The following is a 20,376-nucleotide window of genomic DNA, read 5'->3' as shown; positions in this document are numbered from 1 at the left end:
TTCAGTGCCTGGGTTACTAGGCTCTTATCTCTCTCAGCTCCAAGCCAAGTTCATCTTCTTATCTTCCTTCTCTGCTATGCTGTGGTGCTGGGGCTTGAACTGTAAACCACACTTGGTTTGTTCAGCAGCCTCCAATTAATCTCCTCCAATGGGGGTGCCAGGGAGACTGGGCTGGGAGTGATCTTTCTTCTTTCTGTTGACTTCATGTGTTCTTTCTGACCTTTGCCTCACTTTACCTTAGCAGCCTCCTTTGAGTTCAATGATAGCAATTGCAGTTTCTTTCTTTCTTTCTTTCTTTCTTTCTTTCTTTCTTTCTTTCTTTCTTTCTCTTTCTTTCTTTCTTTTTTTTTTTTTTTTGCCAGTCCTGGGGCTTGGACTCAGGGCCTGAGCACTGTCCCTCGCTTCTTTTTGCTCAAGGCTAGCACTCTGCCACTTTGAGCCACAGCGCCACTTGTGATCATTTTCTATATATGTGGTGCTAGGGAATTGAACCCAGGGCTTCATGTAGATGAGGCAAGCACTCTTGCCACTATGCCATATTCCCAGCTCCCAATTGCAGTTTCTTTCACCCTAGTAGGATGGCCCAGTGGAGTTCTTCCAGAAGGACATCAGGTGGGAGGGCCCCCTCCCCCAACTCGCTCTTGAGTTCAGAATCCCAGGTACCTTTGCTTTGCTATACTTCAATTCTGTCTTTCATCTTTTCCTTACGGTACTTGTTTCTATAGCTCTAGTAATAAATTTTCTATCGCCTATAAGGCCACACCTTTGACATTTTAAATCTTAATAATCCCAACCTCTTTCTTTGGTTTTAGGAAATGCAGTGGCTTCCTGCAGTTGATAGCAGTGTAACACCGTAGAGTTCTCTCTTTGTCTTTTCAGCTGTTCAACATGCAGTTAGTTATCTATACTAAATTTTCTCTCATAAAAACAACCAGGGCAAGCTCTGTGTCCTAAGAGGGCACCTGCTTCCTCTTTAACTTCCTTCCTTTATCACTGAGCCTTGTTTTTGTGTCCCAGTAACTGATGCTAGGTAGGAGCACATATTCAGAGCTGGTTACTGAACGCTCTAGCTGAACATCTCTCCTGGACCCACCCTCAGCCTTGGGCGCATCCTTTCTCCTCACTGTGGCTCTTCTTCCTTTGCAACACTCCTATTTCCTTCTTTGTGACACTGGCACTTCCTCCTTTTCAGACACCCAAACTTCTTCCTGAACGTCCTCCTTTGAGACTCCCACACTTCCTCCTTTCTCTGTGTCCACTAGCTGTGTCAGTATCTGCTTTTGAGTGAAATGAATGTGTTGTGCTGTAAACTTAATCTATACAGAAACTGAGCCCATATGAACAATGAATAGGACCAGCATTTGGATATGCCAAGTTACAGTCATAAATGAGGCAGATTTTGGTTTTTAAGGTGAACCAGTGTAATACATGTTAGAATAAAAATCTTTAAAAGTTGAAGAGGCACACTGCATCAGAAGTTGAGATCTGCTATCTTTTATTTCACTAATTTTTACAACTCATTAGTCTTTTATGTTCTCCATCAGTAAAATGGAACTGTAACAATTATTACAGTGATATAGGTATATATGCCTGTAGCTCAGGTTGGCTTTGAACTTGCAGTCCTCCTGAGCATCCCATGTTCTGGGATTACAGGTATGTATCACCATTTCTAGTTTAGAAATACCTGTTACATATACATAATCAGGAACACTAAGTCATATATATGCAAATTATAAGATTAAAAAAATTGAGGAGTAGTCATATCACTAATGCACTTTCAGTTGAGTTCTAAGTACCATCTATAAAAGAAGCATGAGCCATACCTTGGTTATCTTAATTAACATAAAAATGCAGTAGGTTTCACCAAATAAAGAACACCTACTAAGAGACAGGTGAGTTTGAGTTATGCAGCTACTGAGTCATTATATAACAGAGTGGGTTTTTTTTTTTGAGAAGCTAGTCCTGCCTTGTATAATTGTACTTAAAAAAAGAGTCTTTGATATAAAAACAGATGAAGTATCTTCACTTTACTGATGTAGAATTTGGGTTGGGATATGAAGAATTATTTTATTTCTAATATTGAATGTAAGAGGGAGCATATTAAGCAATGATTTTTAAATTATTCCAGTTTTCATGCTGGATCAATGTTTGCTATCATGGAAATTTTTCTTGAGTAATTTTGGTTTTGAGAAAATTAGAATTGATTTATTTGTAATGTAAAATTCATAATGGAAACAACTAGAATCCTTGTTGAATATAAACTAAAATATAGATTTCTTGTCCCAATGTTTAAAAGGCATCACTTTTGAGGGAAAAATAAATGAACTGCTGTTAAACCAACTTTTTATCTAGATGGCTATGAATGATATGTAGAGCAAATAATATCTGAAGTATAGCATGAAAATTGTTACCCATATGTGCCTAGATAGAATCAAAGAATTCAATAAAACACCCATGAAATGCCAGATAATTCTCTCTTTTAGTCACACTTAACAACAGAAATATATCAAAAGAATTCAATTTTGCATTCAGTGAGTTAGTTATTCCTATTGGAGAAACAAGCAACTATATAGCTTTTTTGAGCAAGTGGGCAGTTGAATTTCAACAATTTAATCAGTTTTATGTTTAACTTAAAAATGTGATGCAGCAAAGTTATAAGGAACCTACTGAAAAAAACCACCCATATTCGCAACAAACTTGAACAGTTACTTTCACATAATGAAATGTTTGGCTTTCTCTACTGAACAAATTTCAGTGTCTTCTCCATATAAATGATTATTTCTTTGGATTGTTGAGACTTTCCATGTATAGGAGGATTTATATTCTTAGAAATAATTAGCGATAAAGAAATGCCAGTCAACTCATGAACATTTATGACATTTACAATATTCTGGAAATATGTCCTGGAGTAGGGTTACGGTTATAGGTTAAAGGATGCATTATAAAGAATTTGTAGGAAATTATGAGTAGTTTGAAATTTTGTAGTTTACCATAGTTCTCAGGAAAAAACAACTGGGAGACAAATAGCAGTTTATTATTTTCTGTGGAGGTCTCATTCTGGCTATTATCTTATGGTTTTTGTAACAGCCCATTAGAGCATTCTTAGAGCTGCGACTTGCAGCCGACTCACAGGTTACGATATCAGTAGCAAAGAGAGATTGCCCATTCTGCTTCTCTGTTGGACTTTAGAAGCAGTTGAGCCTCCTTCTGGGATTTCAGAACCAGCGGGGCTGAACAGATTCCCACCCGGAGAAGTGCACAGAAGCTCAAAGGTGCTGTGGGATAAATAATATGGTTGGCTGGACAGAAGTGATTCTGTGGGGGCACAGCTGTGGAGTGTGGGGGGGGTAGTTTTTATTTTATCTGTAGTGAAAAACAAAGTAAGGCGATCAGAAGCCAATATTATTCATACAAATTCCATCTGAAACCTTTTATTCATTCAGTCCTTCAACACACTTAAGTTCTGAGGTTTTCTACGTAGACAAAAAACACACTGGTACCAGATACTGGGGACACAGTCCTTGTCTTAGTTTGGGCTGCTATAATAAGGTACAATAAACTGGATAGCTTCTTATCTACAGAAAGTTTGTTTCTTACCATTCTGACGTCTGGAAGACGAATACTAGAGTGTCAGCATGGTGAGGGCCTCTCCAGCAGGCAGGCTGGCATCTTGTGTAGTCTCGAGTCAGGGGTTAATCCTGTTCATGAGGACTACAATTTTATGACCTAATGGCTCTCAAAGATCCTGACCCCCTGAAACCATTAATCTGGGGGTTATGAGTTCATCATATGAATTTGGTGAGTAGACATAAGCATTTAATCCATGGAAGTCTTGACCCTCTGAGAGGGTGGAATCTGGCAAGGGGAACATACTTGCAATATAGTGATTGCTTCTTATAGAATGGTTTCTGGTCAGTTTAGTTTTTCTAAGTGTTTACTTATTTTATATGTTTTGACCAAATGGAGTACTCATCCAATGTGGGGCACACTTGGAAGTCAACTAGCTGGCCTGGCCTGTTTCTCAGTCTTGGGCCACATGTGGCTAAGATGGCGGCTCCTAACAACAACGCGCAGCTGCTACAAGTGTCTTTGGTTATAACCCGGAGGCGGTTCTGTGGGCTGTGACACCCCAGCTCTTCTGCTCTTGATGAACAGCTCACCCCTCCCCTTCCTGCCGATCTTAGACCTGATTGGCTCCTGTGCCTTATATTAGTGGCACGTACTTCCCCAATAAATGAGATCTTGCACTGACTTGACTCCCAGGCCGTCTGATTGTCCTCCCGTGAGGGAGGGCTGGGTGCGGGCGGCCTGCCGACCCTTTCCTTTCTTGGCTCATCAGGTCAGGTCATGCCTTCCCTGTCTCTCCAGCAGGTCGGGGGAGCGCGGGGAGTGGGGGCTAAAGACCCCGACAATCCAATCAGGCTATTGACACAGGTGTAAACAATAGTTGACTTGGTGCTGTGCACAGATCCACCTCCCATTTGACCATGCAGATCAAGACTGTAATCTATCAGGGTTAGAGCAACCCCTTTCTGCTCCCTTCCCGTGAAAAGGCAGAAGGCAGCTCAGCCTGAACCCTGTCCTTCACTCCACAAATGCCAATTTAGGGACTGTTAGAGATAATCTGAAAAAGAGAGGTTTAGTATCTCTGTGACCAGGACTGGGACTGTCCCCATCCCCCCTCTCAATACACACACACACACACACACACACACACACACACACACACACACACACTCCTCAGGGTTTCATCAAATCTGGAGGCTGTTGATGAACTTGAGCTGCTGGGGAGAATGGATGGCTTCATCTCTGATCGATTCTGTTCTCTTTAAAGCACAGAGGAAGCAGAGGAAGGGGAATAATTGTTTGAGGAGATAGAGTTTGGTTATCAAAGGTTTATTAGTTTTTGTCAACTTTGTTTTTGTCATTAGTTCAGTGCTGTCTCGTCAGATTCATAGCACTTCAATATCTCTTTTGTCTTTCAAAGCAAGTGATATTAATAGAGCATGGTGAGAAAAATGTTCAAACATAGACTGACACCTTGTTTTTTCTTTTCTCACCTTCAAGATGAGATCACTATCAAGTAGAGCTTTAAAGAAATGCCCAGTACCTCATTAGAGGATGCTATAATGCACCTCTATTATAACAGTTATGAGAGACTGTCAGGAAATATATATATACCTACTAGACCCCTTAATTCTTAATATTTCAAAGATCTATACCTTTTTCTCTGTAGACTTGAAGTAGCAAGGGTCCAGAGCCTTATATACTTCTCTCTGTATTCTTAATGGCTGATACAAAGCCTAGCACTTGGTAGTAAGGTTCAATAAATATTTGGTGAGCCAATATACCTTAAGTGAAGGAGTTGTTACTTAATGATTACCTAGTTATAATGGAATCCATTGTATAATTTTTGTTTGATGTCCAATTTCAAACAAGTCATTTTTCTTGTCTGAAAGAGCTGATCATGTCATTTTTTCTAATCTTTTGATTAAATCAAATGTACCAGCATTTCTTTTCAAATATATCATCTTATTATTCTGTAGTTCAGACATTTCTCTCTCTCTAGGTAATGAGGAGTTCTGAACTTTGAGGGACAAAAGCTCTACATAACTTTTAGGTATTATGCTCAAGGCAAAGTTTCTTTTTAGGCAAAATTATACCACATTAAAAAAAACATGTGAAGGTTAACACTGTCATTCACAGTAGAGTCTTGTACCCATTATAAGGCTTTTGCTTTCAATTTACTTGTGACCTATTTTTTCAAAATATTAAAGTAAGTGGTAGTGATGTTCCCTCTCAATGAGTGATCAAGAAAAGGAAGGAATGAGGCATACATTAATTCAGTTATCTCAAAGGGAGAAAGTGAGGCAGTTACGCTCATACTAGCACCATGGTCACTTTCCTCATTGTAATCTGAGGGGATTTATGAGTGCTGATGTCACTTACTCTATGTTAACTTCCTATCAAACAACATAAACTGTGAGTCACCATGGCTCAGGGCAAGCTTCCTTAAGGATTTTTATTTAGATGGCAAGTGACATTTACTATATTTTCAATTATCACTTTAAAAAGGGAATACCAAAATCGAGAGACACAGGGTAAAAAAAAAAAAGACAAACAACTACAAAAGCAATACTTACAAACTGTTTGATGAAAATGAACTGAACAACTGAACAACTCGTGGGGGGGGGAAGGGAAAGAGGGAGGGGGGAGGGGGGAATGAGGGAGGAGGTAACAGTATAAGAAATGTATCCAATGCCTAATGTATGAAACTGTAACCTCTCTGTAATTTAGTTTGATAATAAACATATATTAAAAAAAGTTGGAAGATTTTTTTTCACTATTAAATGTGAAAGAATGCAATCCCCCCCCAGATACTTGCAATCAGAAAACCAAGTTAATTTATACACATTGTAATGTTATAAATGAACTTCTATGTGTGTATGCTTATTTCGTACTGCAGTTAGTCCCCTAGTAATAAAATTAAACTCATTTTGAAAACTGTGCTTGATTGTGAAAATATGCTTTTCAGATCAGATAATCAGAGGATGTAGTTTTATAAACATAGTATCTCTCAAGAGTCTCCAAGATTCAGTGGAAAATTAAGAGTGAAAATCTTCAGTCACTATTTAGTCTGTGGTTATCATGTCTGGGACTCTTTTCTAATATCAAGACATCTCAGAAATCCACTCTAGCTTGAGGAATTACATTTATGTGGAGGAGGAAGAAGTAACATTGTTTTACTTTCCCTCATGGACTACATGGGAACCAGTTGAAGTCTGTATTGAGCTAACATGCAATGAGTAGGTTAGATAATAGTGGGATAAAAATAATTCTCTTGGAGGCATGGAATTTTAATAAAAATATAAATTATTTTATCATTAATACTAAACCTCAGGTAAGTGGCTATTGCAGTGGTTGATAAAAATGTCAGATTATGGTTAAACTGCTAGAAAGGGAAAGATTTCTTCAGCCTTAGAGAAAGCAAAGCATTTTCACCTGAAAAATCACTCCATTAAAGGTAAACATTTATTCTCTAGGTTCATACTTCGTCTAAGGTCAAAGTAGGAAATAAAGTAATTAGTGACCATGGAATTTGTGTCTCGGCTCCCCTAAAGGTCTAAATGTTCCCAGATGCTATAATAATCTTCATGATTGCTTTTATCTTTCTTTGTAGGTGACAACAGATTAGAAAAGAGTGGAAGGTGACACAAATCAAGTAAATAGGTCACATGGTGGTTTAAAAATAAAGATTGGCTGGGGAGAAAATTCAAAATAGTAGAGAAGAGAGGGAAAGTGGGGACAAGACGTTGGAGAGAGATTCAGCCTTCTATCAGGAGTCCGCAGTGAATGGACAGAGATGGCGAGGGAGAACTCCCTAGGGGAGGGGTGCGAGGGGTAGGTGCAATGGTTAGTGTAACGTGCTGTGATGCTTCGTCCCTTGTTCCTCTAAACCATCAGGAAAGGCTGGGAATATGGCCTAGTGGTAAAGTGCTCGCCTCGTATACATGAAGCTCTGAGTTCGATTCCTCAGCACCACATATATAGAAAAAAGCCGGAAGTGGCGCAGTGGCTCAAGTGGTAGAGTGCTAGCCTTGAGCAAAAAGAAGCCAGGGACAGTGCTCAGGCCGTGAGTTCAAGCCCCAGGACTGGCAACAAAAACAAAACAAAGAAACTAAACCATCAGAAAAGACTGATATGTCTTTCTTTTTTTTTTTACTTAAACATTTTAATTGTACAAGGGAGGTGTCATTTAACAAGGCAGTGTGTGACTGCTATGCGTCTCAATCTGCGTCAGCCCTTTCAACTACCTTGCCCTCCTTTCACCCACTCCTTCCCTTACATTTTTAACTTTTGTGGTTTATACAATGAATTATTGACAGTGTTCTCTTCCCCTTTCCCTCGGCATTTTCTACCCCTCTCCCCTTGTTTTCCACTTCCTTGCAAGTACCCATTTCTTGGTGCTTATTTTGTTGGGCTTTGGCTTAGTCTTTCGAAAAAAGAATTGTATTATTTGAGCTCTCCATAGTACCTATTATAATTCTATGGACATTTGTTTGGTGCTTCTTTCAGAAGTAAGGATGTATGACAAACTTTGCTTTTATTCTGCTGAGGTCATGAAGTAGAGAAATGTAATAGAACAGCTGTCCAGGAGTTCTGGATTAAATAATCCAAACATGTGAAATGATTGACCATCATTTGTTTGCTTGTTTTGGGGTGCTGGCAATGGAATCTTGGTACTTGTGAATGCTAGGATTCCTGAGCTATATTGCTTGCCTCCCATACCAGTGTTTGAGTCCCTGTGGTTAATCAATCATTCAGTCTTGATAATGCACATGGTAGAAAATAGAATTTGTCATGCTTTTAGCTTACTTATGCTACATTTGGATTTACTATTCCTTGCTAGAGAGTGTGGGGGTGGATGGTACAAGTATTTTCTGCAAGGATTTTTATTTGTTTTGGGAGGGTGTATTGATAAAATTACAATGGCTGTCAACAGGAAGCTATAAAATTTAAATGCAGACAAGTCCCTCCTCTAGTAACAGAAAAATCATGGCATGCCATAGTTTATCTGAAGCTTGTTGCCACAAATATTGAAGGAGGTAGGTGATGACATTATATTGACATCTGACTTCTACCCATCACAGAGACTACAAGATTTATGTCATGCTGTCAGTTAAGCCATTTACTGGCATAATTCTCAGTAAAATGTGGATGAAAACTGATACAAAACCAGCATGATGTAATGGGTTGGAGTACTGAGCAAGGAGAATCGCTTCTATGTAGCGACACAATGACTGGGGGTATTGAAACTTTGGACTAAAGAATGAGTCTGTTATCTAGGTATTTTCCTTAGCATGTTAGTTTGAGGATGGTTTGGGTGGCTGGTGTCCCAGAAGGCTTCTGTGTTGGAAGGTGGGCTGTGAAGCTAACTGTCAGCAGCTGTTTATTCTTTTGTGAGCTGGAACATCTGATTCTACTGTGAATTGCGCCGTTTTTTTTTTTTTTTTCCCTCAGATGAATATATTTGGCTGCTAAGCTGTGGATTTTTATAGAATCAATTAAGTTAAGATTTCACAATCCAGTACAGGCTGAATACCCAGGGTATCATTTTAGTTTCGTTTTTTAAAATATATAATAAAAACCTTTTGTGCAAATTTCAGGGAAAGAACACAGAAAAAAGAAATCTTGTCTCTTCAGCTGCTATTTGAAGATCAATTGCTTTAAAATCACACCAAATAGAAACCCAAGTGTGGTCAACACTGTTGATACTAAGGAGAGCCTTTGGTTACATTTTAGATGATCATGTATTCTCTGTCTTCCTACAGAATATAGCTTCTGACTTAAAGTCTTGCCCCAAGATGCTATAGTTGTCATTCTGGAGAAAGGAGCAGAATGGTGTTGTGCTGGGTACAAGACTTTTGGAAGCCAGACTGCCTGGGTTTGAATCTCTGTTCCTTCTAGAATAGTTGTGTGACTTTAGGAAAGTTGATTCACCTTTTTGTTGTTTGGTTTCCTCACCTATAAAACATGAATGGTAATATCAATAGTTTCTATCTCATATGGCTGTTAGGCCTAGAACATAATAAAGCTTTTGGAAACTTAGTATTCTAGCATGAGATTGTTTACTCCAATGCATTTGTCTTCTGGAACTCATTTTCATGGTCCCACTTTGGATCTGGTATATCAATTTCTAATCTACTGCCTTTTTTTCTCAGTCATCTATTTTACTTCCTAAGTTCCTTGAACTTGTGATATATTTTGGCTCCTCCCTCCGCCTTGAGTAAAACATCTCAGTTAAGGTACGGTACTTTTCTTCCATCTGAGTCCCTTAAACTTTATATGCTAGAACTTTTGTCTTTCTTGTCAAATGGTGGACCAACTCAACAGAATTGTCTTTGTTTTCATTGTTGGGTCACTGAAACTTGGCAGAAACCCAGAGCATGGTAGATTAATTAAAGTCATTAGATAGAGTGGACTTTTATTTCTTCCTCTGCTTATTTTTTCTCACTGAAACACATAAAAGCTTATTTATTGATATTCATTTAAATCTTTTTGGAATATCCATATTTTCTTATGTGTGGTCATTTTACAACATGCTCTTCTGAATAATCTTCATTTTTGTTTGCTCCTAAATCTCTATTTCTGTTTATACCACTCAAAGCAAACAACAGTGCATACGTATTTTTTTTAACTTTATAGAATACTGTAAAAACATATGTAGGGATGTTTGACTTTCCCCATAAAACAATGGAATGTGTATTTGTATTCTTCTGACAGTAAGTAGTATGATCAGTTACATTCTATAAACTACATGGTATTTCGTAGTATGAATGTAGTTCATTGTTGTATGGATGGAAATCTCATATTGTCCTGTATTCCATTTTATCTCTTTTCTTGGGGGGGGGGTGCTGGTCCTGATGCAGGGCCTCAGTGCTGCCCTTGAGCTTCTTTTGCTCACAGATAGTGCTCTACCACTTGAGCCACAGCTCCACTTCTAGCTTTTTTTGGTAGTTTACTGGAGATAAAGATCTCACAGACTTTTCTGACCTTGCTTGCTTTGAACCCTGAGGCTCCAATTTTAGGATTACAGGCATAAGTCTTTGGTGTCTGGATATTTTATCCTTCTTTTAAAATAAATACTTAACAATGTTTTCCTGCTTCTTAAATGATGGTGCTCAGAAGGGCCGGTTTCTCCGCTTCTCCCCCCATCGCTAAGCTCTGTCTATATTGTATTCCATAAATTCAACCCATAAATCAAATACTTTATACCTCTAGCTTCATACCCAAATTGACCATGTGATTCCCTTGCCTAAAACACAAATTCATTCTTAGTAATGAATTAAAAGCTTTTGTGATCTGGTCCTGCTTCCCTTCCAGTCTGGCTGCCACCCCATCTTTATTCTGCCCACATCAAATGCTTGTGGTTAAATGCAATTTGCTATCTCCCCCATCAAACTGCTCACAGTTAAATGTGATATTCTGTCTTGCTGCTTTGAATGAGCTTTCCACTCTTGCTCACCTTAAAAGCTCCTAGTTGCCCAAGAGGGTTGGCTCAGTTGTCACCTATGCTGTGAAACACTTTCTGACTCCTTTCCTGCTGTTAGATCAATTTCATAATGCTTCTATTTTCAATATCCCATTCCCATCTCTCTCTCTTCTCTCCTCTCTTTCTCTTTCTCTGTCTCTCTGTTTCTGTCCCAGTCTCTCTCACCTCTCTCTCTGTCTCTGTTCCCCCCACCCCCCATAGATGGACCAAGCCCTCCCAGTGCTTTTGCTTTTTCAGTTTGTTTTAGGTGTAAGGTCGCTTACTTTTGCCCTGTTGACTTTAGATCAAAATCCTCCTTACCTCCATTTCTGAGTAGGTGGGATGATGGGTGTATACCACCATACCCGGACACATTTAAAAAAATATACCCATTTAACAGCGCAGGAAGTATTTACATACTCACCTGCTTTAAGAGAGCACAAACAACTCCAAGCAGGAATTTAACTTGTGATAATTTTTGCTTTGTGATCCTGGGTCCCTCCTTCCTTCCCTTCCTCCCTTCCTTCCTTTCTTCCTCCTTCCCTCCCTCTCTCCCCTCCTTTCTTCCATACTTTGCGATCTTTGTCTCCAGACTGACCTTGAGTTCTCAATCTGCCTAAGTTGGACTCCTGAGAGCTGGGATTGTAGACAAGTAACACTGCGACTTGCTTTATGTTTTTCTTTTTTTTTTGTGAAGTCATTTATTTCAAACAAATTTCACAAAACCTTTCTTGCTAAAACATGGGTAGTTTTGAAAACTGACAGTCTATCAGTAAACAAAGAGTATGATGAGGAAGCAAGAATTTGTTAGCAATATTATACCCACTTCTCTTCAGTTATATCCTCAGTACCACATAAACACATTTTTTAATAAAAAAATCTACTTTTAGTGTAGTCTATGTAATATCTTTTGTGGACTCTATGCTAGTTTTTTTTTAATCTTTCACTGACATTTTAGAAGTGTTCATTATCATTCACTTAAACTTAAGAACAAAATGTCCTGAACATTTTTTAAAGAGATACCCATCATTTTTTCAACATTATGTCTTTAGCCTCTTTCTGAAAAATGATTTCATCTAAATTTAAATAGTACCGAATTCTTTGATATGTAAAAGTCTGTTTTATTTTAAAGCAAACAAAATGAATAGAAATATGGCCCCATTCCAATAACTAATTGTTCACAAAAATGGCATCAGTACAAAGATTTAAACCTCAAAATAGCAAATTAGTAATTAGATGATGAAATCTGATTTTTGATGAAAACAGAAGCTTAATACTAGTCAAAGAAACAACATATTGCATTAAATTGAATACTGAGCTGAAATTATTTTACAAATTCTTCAATTCACAAATACTTACTTTTGAACAATTAAGTGTTAGCCTCACTTTTTAAATCAAATGCCTATTTAAGAAAGCCATTTTGCTGGGAATATAGCCCAGTGTATACATGAAGCCCTGGGTTCGATTCCCCAGTACCACATATATAGAAAATGGCCAGAAGTGGTGCTGTGGCTCAAGTGGCAGAGTGCTAGCCTTGAGCAAAAAGAAGCCAGGGACAGTGCTCAGGCCCCGAGTCCAAGCCCCAGGACTGGCAAAAAAAAAAAAAAAAAAGAAAGCCGTTTGGACAAACATCTTCACAAACTTCTAGGATACCAGATTAAACACCAGACATTATTCAAAGATGAATAATACAGTTCTATTCTTTTTCATCATCTGAGTGATCAGGTTGCAAAGGACATGTTCTTTCCTTTGCTTTTCCTGAGCCACTGGGTCCTGCCTCTTCAGGGTCTGATTTTCTTTTTCAGAACCTTTAGGAGACAGCCTGAAGAACTCTCCAATTCCTTTTTGCCACTTGGGAGTTGGGGGTACACAAACTGGATTCTCTCCTGCATACTTGTTTTCAGCTTTCCTGGGTGAAGGAGATGGAGTGTTGATGGCAGAGGTGGAGGAGCCAAGCACCTTCCTGGGGGCGCGGGAAGTCACCACTTTTCTATAGGTGCTTGGGGCACTGTCTCCTTTAGTCCACACCATGTCCTAATAAAAGGAGACAAAGCCCTAGTTCTGGGTCATTGAGTGGCCACGAGCTGCTTTATGTTTTTCTTTAGTGCTACAATCCACAGCACAGAGTATGGGTCAGGAAAAGAGAGGAAGGTATTTTAATCTTATTATTTTATTTATTATTATTATTTTTTGACAGTACTGAGGCTAGAACTCAGGACCTTGAGCTCTTGCTTGGCTTTTTGACTCAAAGCTAGGATTGTACCCTTCACACTTCCACTTCCAGCTTTTTGCTGGTTAATTATCTCACGAACTTTTCTTCCCAGGTTGGTTTTGAACCATTGTCCTTAGATCTCAGCCTCCTGAAGAGCTAGAATTACATAGGCTTGTGCCACTGGCCCCAAAGCAGTTTTATTTCATCTTGTTGTCTGCTGTGGGGCTTGAACTCAGGGCCTTGTTCTCTGACTTGGCTTTTTCACTCAGGGCTAGCACACTACCACTTGAGCCATACTTCTGTTATTATTTTTTTCAGTGTATTTAATTACACAAAACCAATGGTTTCATTATGACATTTCCATATGCTAATACAATGCACTTTAAGTGTCCTCATCTCCCTGTTCACTCCCCTTCTCTGTCCCCTTTCCCTTCCCAGGTATCTCTCTTCTACTTTCCTGTCTTCATTTTTTAAGTTCTAGATTTTGCAATATTCACTTTTTGGAGACTGGTTTATTTTATTTAACACTATGATGTCTAGTTCCATTCATTTTTCCTGCAAATGGCACAACTTTATTCTTCTTTATGGAAGAACAATATTCCATCAAATGGAAACACCATGGTTTCTTTATTCAGTTTTCTGTTGGTAGGAAGGAACATGGGTTGATTGCATAACTTGGTTATTGTAAATAGTGCCGAGATCAGTGAACAAGGGGACACACTATCTCCACGGTACTTTGATTCTGATTATTTAGGTAAGCACACAGGAGTTTTATCTTTAGTTATTGAAGAGGCTCCCTGCTGATTACCGTAGTGGCTAGATGAGTTTATATTTCCACCAACAGTACATTCTCCCTAACTTTCTTGCATGCTTGAAAAAATTTGTTGTTTTGTATTTTTGATGACAGCCGTTCTGACTGAGGAGGAGAATTTCAGTGTAGTTTTGACTTGTATTTTGCTGAGGTTTCCTACAGATTTGGAACATTTTTCTGGAACATTCTCTTTGGTGTGTCTTGGCTATTTATACTTCTTTTGAGAACTGTCTGTTCAGTTCATTTGTTCATGTATTGACTAGATTATTTGTACTTGGAGTGCTTTTATTCAATTTTAAAAATTAAATTCTGGATATTAATCCTTTGTTGTGAGAATAGCTGTCAAAGGTTTTCTCCTATTCTGTAGGCTGTCTCTTCACAGTGATAATTATTTACTTCGCTGTGCAGAAACTTTTAAAAGCTGACACAATCCCACGTATCAGTTCTTACTTTTATTTCCTGGGCAATTGAGGTCCTATTCAGAATATAGTTCTGTATAATTATAGCTTGATGTTTTCTCTACATGTTTATTTTATTTTATTTTTATTTTTAATTTTTTTTTTGCCAGTCCTGGGCCTTGAACTCAGGGCCTGAGCACTGTCCCTGGCTTCTCTTTGCTCAAAGCTAGCACTCTGCCACTTGAGCCACAGCGCCACTTCTGGCCATTTTCTATATATGTGGTGCTGGGGAATGGAACCCAGGGCACTCTTGCCACTAGGCCATATTCCCAGCCCCTCTACTTGTTATTTTTAATTTTAGTTAGTAGTTTCAAATTTTCATGTCTTTAAATAAAGCCTCTGATTTATTTTGAATTGATTTTTTGTACAAAGTGTGAGAAGTAGGGATTTATCTAGTTTCCACCTTCTATATGTGGGTATCTAGTTTCCCCAGCACTATTTGTTAAAGACGCTATATTCTCTCCAATATACATCTTGTCAAGAATCAGATAGCTGGGCTGGGGATATAGCCTAGTGGCAAGAGTGCCTGCCTCGGATACACGAGGCCCTAGGTTCGATTCCCCAGCACCACATATACAGAAAACGGCCAGAAGCGGCGCTGTGGCTCAAGTGGCAGAGTGCTAGCCTTGAGCGGGAAGAAGCCAGGGACAGTGCTCAGGCCCTGAGTCCAAGGCCCAGGACTGGCAAAAAAAAAAAAAAAAAAAAAAAAAAAGAATCAGATAGCTGTAGCTATCTGAGTTTATCTCTGGGTTCTCTATTCTGTTTTGTTGGTGTATGTGTTTACTTTTGTGGCAATACCATGCTGGTTTGTTACTATGGCTCTGTAGTGTAGTATAATCTGAAGATCAGTATTGTGTTCCTTTTGGCACTGTCCTTTAGGTTCAGAACTGCTTTGTCTTGTTGGGGGTCTTTCGTATGCAAGGATGCTTATTGGATCAATAAATAAGCAATCCTCTCATCACTTTGAGTTCCATCTTCTGTATCACTTTTGCTCACCATGGCTCTATACTACTTTGGAGGGCACAACTAATGAACGGCAAAACTTATTGAGGTCCAGAGAATAATTTTGCATGCATTTTAGAGGGATATGTATATTTTCTATAACTACCCACAGAAACATACAATCCTGATCCATGCATCAAGAGCTTGAAAGATATCAAAGAAAGGGGGAGCGGAAAGGTGGGGGGAAAATGAGGGAGGAGGTAACAAGTTGGATACAAAACGCATTCACTACCTTGCATATGAAACTGTAACCCCTCTGTACTTCACTTTGACAGTAAAGAAAAAGAAAGAAAGAAATGGTTTTCTGTGGAATTTTCTTTGTGTGTGTGTCGTGTTGACACTTTGAAAAAGCAGGATCCTTTTTCCTCGGGCCGTTGGAAGTCTGAGCATGTTCACACTGCTGACTTGCCTGAGGGACTCGCATCAGTGACGAGCACAATGCCTTATACTTCTCTGAGATTCAGTAGGCATGAGCCAGTGGATGGGTGAATAGGAGGGCATTTTGGTGGACTGCCTTGCGAAGAGGACAAAACTGTGATGTAAGGATGTCACCCATCTGTCATAAAAGTCTAGTGCACATGTGATCTTTGGCTTACCTGGTTATTTGTAAAAAATGTTCCCTTTAACATAAAGTTCTTGGGGAGCAAGACTTGCTGTTGACCATCAGATTTCTTTTCTAGAGGTCAGCTTTTCTTCTCTGTACACAAGTAGAGAGGTCTATGAAGAGAAATACTTCCTGCTGTTTATTTTATTTTATTTTTTTTTGCCAGTCCTGGGGCTTGGGACTCAGGGCCTGAGCACTGTCCCTGGCTTCTTTTTGCTCAAGGCTAGTACTCTGCCACTTGAGCCACAGCACCACTTCTGGCTTTTTCTGTGTATGTGGTGCTGAGGAATCGAACCCAGGGCTTCATGCACGCTAAGCAAGCGCTCTAACGCTAGGCCACATTCCCAGTCCTACTTCCTGCTCGTTTATCACCTCAAGTTCCACAATTGTCAGGACAGCTCTATTATATCCCCCTACTTTCCCTGGCCCATTTTCTCCCTTGTTTTCAGCTCCACAGTTGATGCTATTAAAAATAAATGTAAGCCAGGTGCTGGTGGCTCATGCTTGTCATCCTGGCTACTCAGGAGGATATGATCTGAGGATCACGGCTTGAAGCCAGCCAGGGCAAGAAAGTCCATGAGACTCTTATTTCCAATTAACCACAAGAAAACTGGAAATGGTGCTGTGGCTCAAGTGGCAGAGCACTAGCCTTGAGCAAAAGCGCTCAGCTGCAGTACCCAGGCCCTGGGTTCAAGCTCCATGGCTGACAAAAAAAATTGTTTTAAAAAAGTAGCTGGGTGTTGGTGGCTCATGGCTGTATTTCCAGCTCCTCAAAGCCAGCATGAGCAGGAAAGTTTGTGAGATGCTTATCTCCGACTAACTACTAAAAAGCTGAAAATGGCACTATGGCTCAAAGTGGTAGATCACTATCCTCAAGCAGAAAAACTCAGGGACAGTGCCTAGGTCCTGAACTCAAGCCCCAGAACCAATACAAAAAATTTTTTAAAAAATGTCAAGAAAATACACACTTGAAACAGTATAATTTTAGGGCCTTATTTTTGCTTAACAAAACCCTAGTTTGTATTAGTCATTAAAGTGTAAGATGTACTTTAACATGCCAAAGGAACTGGGGAATTAGATCAGTGCAAGGGTTTTCATCCAGAAGAGCAAGATTAATTCAAAGATGAGGGAAAGGATATTCAGTAATTAAATAAATTCTAGACTGTGTTAAGTGACAAATTTACTAATGCTAGTAATTTACATGGAAATCAGAGAACTGGCCAACCTAACATTTCATTTTACTATTTTTAAAGCCAGAAATGATTAAACATGTAAATTCAAATTTAAATTATTTATAACTATAGTAGCAGCAATATTAACTTCAAGCATTATTAAAAGCAAGTGTTTTGCTAATTTGGTAAATCACGTATCAAACTGATGATAAATCAAAGTGCTTTAAATCTTTAATATGACTTGTTTTTTAATATCTCCTAAATCCCTGCCCTATATCACCATCAAATGTTCTAACTTTGTTACACATCCTCCAGCTAAGCCTTCTGAATTTTTTATAACACAACAAGGATTCAACTCTCCCTTGGTAAATCTTCCTTTGTGAAGAAATTTCCAAGGGGGAAATAAGTTCAGAAACAAGATTAATGCTGTGTTGTCTATCATGTTCTATATTTTGGCACATCTGTGCGTTCTCGTTCTTTTTCTAAATTCAGAACACTGGCTATTTTTGTTCCACTTAGAACCCCCAGCAGTTCAGAAAAGAAAATACAACTTTGTATGATAATCTTTACTTGATGGAATTAGAGTGTCTAGTTGGTTATGCAAGATTGAGTTTGTTCACACTTGCAGAATAAAAGCTAATCTGATATTCTTCTAGTATAGAAAACACAAGCTGTTTCATACTCTATAATCCTTTCTCTTTTGAGACCATCAAGGACTTTGTCTTATGCCTGTTATAGATAAAGGCACAAATCAATTAACATTGATCTGTAATCAGCACAGTAGAAAATTGGTTTGGGCTACCACTTCAGTAGGATCTCTTGCATATCAAGATGTTATTAATGTTAACTCTTAGCTTTAAAAGTATGCTCAATCTGAATGATCAACTGAATGGTGGACGGACAAACTGCAGTGGTCGAAATTAGCCATGAAGTTAAGGGATGAGTCTGTTAATGGAAACTTAAAAGTTGAAAATGGAAGTGTCAGTCTCAGTGAAGCATGCTGACTTGCCAATCACAGATGGAGAAGAGCTGCTACAAAGGTATTAAACCCACTACTTCAGGGTGACCTAATATCCATGGTCATTGGCAGTATTCACATAATATAGGTTAATTAAAAGTACCAAATGAGGGACTGGGAATGTGGCCTAGTGGTAGAGTGCTTGCCTAGCATGCATGAAGCCCTGGGTTTGATCCCTCAGCACCACATATACAGAAAAAGCCAGAAGTGGCACTGTAGCTCAAGTAGTAGTGTGCTAGCCTTGAGGAAAAAGAAGCCAGGGCCAGTGCTCAGGCCCCGAGTTCAAGCCCCAGGACTAGCAAAAACAAAAACAAAAACAAAAAAACCAACAAAAGCAACCAAATTATGGGAATTATGATTTTACTTTGTCTTTTCATATACCCAAATATATGATTTTTTATGGGTGAACAAAGTACTTCTTGTATTAGTGACAACAGATCTTTAATTACAGCCTGGGGGCTTCGTTTGGATTGTAGATGGTCTCATAATACTGCTTTTTTTCTTTTGCCAGTCCTGGGGCTTGAACTTGGGACCTGAGCACTGTCCCTGGCTTCGTTTTTGCTCAAGGCTATCACTCTGTCAACTTGAGCCACAGCACCACTCTGGCTTTTTCTATATATGTGGTGCTGAGGAATCAAACCTAGGGCTTCATGTATATGAGTCAAGCACTCTTGCCACTAGGCCATATTCCCAGCCCCAAGCCTCATAATGTTGTGTGGGATCTATTTTGGGCTACCATGGACTTGGAAGGAGTGATTATATTTCTACAGCATTCTTGTTAGCAAGAAGAAGAAGAGAAAAAAAATTGAACTTTATCAACAAAAGAATTATTCTCAAAGGTTATGGGTAGAAATTTATAAGTAATTATATTATTACTTAGTAATTTCAGGATAGATTTATAATAATACCAGAGAAGAGTTAAAGAGAAAGTCGAATTCATAATTAGCAAGGTATAAGCTTCCCAGAAAAGAAAAAAAAACTGTGATTAAAGGAAGTAAAAGGCCCAATTAATTGGGAACATAAACTTTTATGTTCCCAGTGTGTCTCACTGTTGAATCAATGATACCTGAAAAATTTCTTTTCTTAGCCACCTAGGGCACAAAGAGCCAAAAGAAATAAATGTGAGAAAGTTCACAACATAGCAAGGAAAAAAATCACATTTGCGGGGGGGGGCGGGGGGGTGGTGGTGGTTGTTTACAAAATGTGAAAGAGCTCTTGGCTGGTTCTTTTGGTTTAACCGAATTTAGTGTCAAGAGTTTGAATTGCTAGAAAAAGCCTCTTTCTTCTTGGAGAGCTGATTCTCCCCCCTGAGAAAACTGAAGTGAAAATTGCTGCCTTCACACTATCTTCTCCAGAAACATTATTAAACACCATTCTGTTGAGTATTAATTAAAACAGTCCTTGTTCAATTCATATATGTAAAAAAAAAAAAAAACAGAGTGCAGATAAGGTTTTCCCGCTTTTTTTTGGAATCTCTTAATCTGTCTATGTACATATGAAAGCATACAAACAAATTGGATTCTGTAGTGGCTGTTACATTTATTTATTTGTTCATTCAGCATTTACTTCTTGAACAGTAGGGATTGGGGATATTACAATGGGAGATGTTTTGTTTCCTTTGGAACTTGTAGTCTCACAGAGGCAGACAGACATGTAAACAGAAAAATTGCATTGCAATGTTAGCACACTACTCCAAGCAAGTCTAAGGCAATTGGGAGCAATTATCAAGGAATGAGTACTAGTTACAGTTTTAGGAGGAGGCAGTACTTCAGGGCAATGACAAAAGCTGGAATTTTGCTGGGTGGAAAAATAATTGGACATTGTAGGTAAAGTAAGATCTGGAAAGTGTACAGTCTCTGATGGGTTACATTCTATGACAGCCTCCTTTCCCCTTTGCTGGGGAACTGATGATTGATGAATGTACCAATGAGAGAAAGCTTTAAATTCTGGACTGAGTTTGGGTAGGGAAGAGAATAGCAAAATTTGTCTGAGTATTAGCCTCCTCTGAGAGGTTAAGTTTTCACTGGAGATTAAACATAAACCAATATTTGTAGCTTCAATGTTGTT

At 38.8% G+C, this 20,376-nt stretch overlaps 1 pseudogene; it reads right to left on the bottom strand.

Annotated features, from left to right (window-relative positions):
• Nucleotides 1-12,658: 12,658 nt before the first annotated feature.
• LOC125363382 lies at nt 12,659-13,063 on the bottom strand (annotated as a pseudogene).
• Between the last annotated feature and the right edge of the window lie 7,313 nt (nt 13,064-20,376).

This window comes from Perognathus longimembris, chromosome 14 (assembly GCF_023159225.1).
Source record: "Perognathus longimembris pacificus isolate PPM17 chromosome 14, ASM2315922v1, whole genome shotgun sequence".
NCBI classification, from domain to species: Eukaryota; Metazoa; Chordata; class Mammalia; order Rodentia; family Heteromyidae; genus Perognathus; species Perognathus longimembris.
The sequence above is the reverse complement of the archived record's forward strand: the minus strand, read 5'-3'. Positions and strand labels throughout refer to the sequence as shown.